At 44.4% G+C, this 1,815-nt stretch overlaps 1 protein-coding gene across 1 annotated transcript in view; it reads right to left on the bottom strand.

The window, feature by feature from the left end:
- SLC10A7 (solute carrier family 10, member 7) overlaps window positions 1-1,815 on the bottom strand; it is a 395,560-nt gene that overhangs the window by 381,517 nt on the left and 12,228 nt on the right. The window lies entirely within an intron of this gene.

The following is a 1,815-nucleotide window of genomic DNA, read 5'->3' as shown; positions in this document are numbered from 1 at the left end:
CCCCCACCTCCCCAAACCCCACCCCCTACCCCGGTCAACCTTTTGATTAGCAGTTGAGCACATCAGCCATCCTTTTAACACGGGTCCTCGGATCCTCGTGGTATCTAGGGAGCTCTGGTGGACTAGTGGTAAGGAGTCACACTGCCAATCCAGAGGTACACAGTTTGAATCCACTAGCTAGTCAACCGGATAAAGATGAGCAATTTCCTCCTGTGCTGTCATTACCTCTGAAAACCCATGGGAGGGTTAGCTCCGAGTCAATCCTGACTTAATGACACGTAATAACAACAGTGATACGACGAGTTTCATTTCCACAAATAATCAAAATTCCCCAAACCAACAGAACTAATGGGGAAAAGAAATTTCTAAATTTTTTTTTCTCATTGCCAGTAAGTTGGAACCAATTCATGGTTGACTCAACAGTCGTTAACCAAGGCTGGAAATCCCACAAGAGGAGATTGACTATCTTTGTCCCAAAGAGTGACTGGTGGATATCTTTCAGAGGCCCTAACTTTGGGTGAGCAGCACAACTTCCTATGGACTCCACCGCCAGAGCTCCATATGTTGTTGTTATGTCCCACTAAGTTGGAGCTGGCTCAGAGCTGACTTTCCAGTGGGTTTTCGGAGGTAATAAATTGCATGGGAGGAAACTGCCCCTTCTTCTCCTGCAGAGCAGCTGATGAATGCAAACTGTATGTCTTTGAGTTCGCAGTTCAACTCCTTACCACTAAGCCCTTGTTGTTATGTGCCACCGAGTCACAAGTGAATCATAGCAACCATATGTACAACAGCCCTAAACTCTGCTCTGTTCTGTGCCAATCTGTTTCTGACACACCTACCCCTATTACCCCAGTCACTGAATCAATCCACCTCATAGAGGGCCTTCCTCTCTGGTAGCGCATTAGCTAAGCACTTGACTCCTAACTGTAAAGTCAAAAGATTGAACAATTAACAGCTCTGAAAAAGAAAAGACCTAGTAAAGAACTCTTGTAAAAATTATAGTCAAGAAAAGACTATAGGGCAGTTTTTCTTTGTCTTCTGTGGTCATTATCAGCAAAGACTCAGTAACAAACAACAACAGGAAACAGAATGCTCACCATCCCACTGTTGGCGTGGGGTGATGTCAAAGTGACTCCGCCACTCAGAGTGACCTTATGCACCAAAACCTAGCTCAACCCTGCACCACCCTCGCTTTCTCCACTGTGCTGACCCCCACTGGTGTTGTTGTCACTGTGTCAATCCATCTCAGCGAAAGTCTTCCTTTCCTTTCACTGACCCTCTAAAGCATGATGTCCTTTTACAAGGGTTGGCATCTCTTGATAATATGACCAAATTATGTGAGATGAAGTTTCACCATCATTAGCTCTAAGGATCATCCCAGTCACACTTCCTACAAGACAGATCTGCTTGTTCTTTTGGCAATCAAGTCTCTTCATCAACACCACAATTCATAGAAGTCAATCCTCCTTTGGTCTTCCTTATATTTATTTATTGTCCAAAAATGACTGGAACAGCTCATCACCAGAGAATTGCCTGAAGTGCAGGCTGGGTTGAAAAGAGGCCATGGCACTAAGAATATTATAGCTAATGATGGATCTTGGCCGAAGCAGAGAGTACCAGAGGAATGTCTATCAGTGTTTCATTGACTATGCAAAGGCATTAGGCTGTGTGGATCATAACAAACTGTGGCTGACTCTGAGAAGAATGGGGATCCCAGAACACTTGATTGTACTTATGCAAAACCTATACCTGGACCAAGAGACAGTTGTTAGAACAGAGCAAGGAAACACTACATGGTTCAAAATCGGAAAGGGT

The sequence above is a fragment of the Elephantulus edwardii genome, unplaced genomic scaffold (assembly GCF_000299155.1).
Source record: "Elephantulus edwardii isolate Elephantulus edwardi_28Jun2011 unplaced genomic scaffold, EleEdw1.0 scaffold00053, whole genome shotgun sequence".
In the NCBI taxonomy this organism is placed as follows: Eukaryota; Metazoa; Chordata; class Mammalia; order Macroscelidea; family Macroscelididae; genus Elephantulus; species Elephantulus edwardii.
The sequence above is the reverse complement of the archived record's forward strand: the minus strand, read 5'-3'. Positions and strand labels throughout refer to the sequence as shown.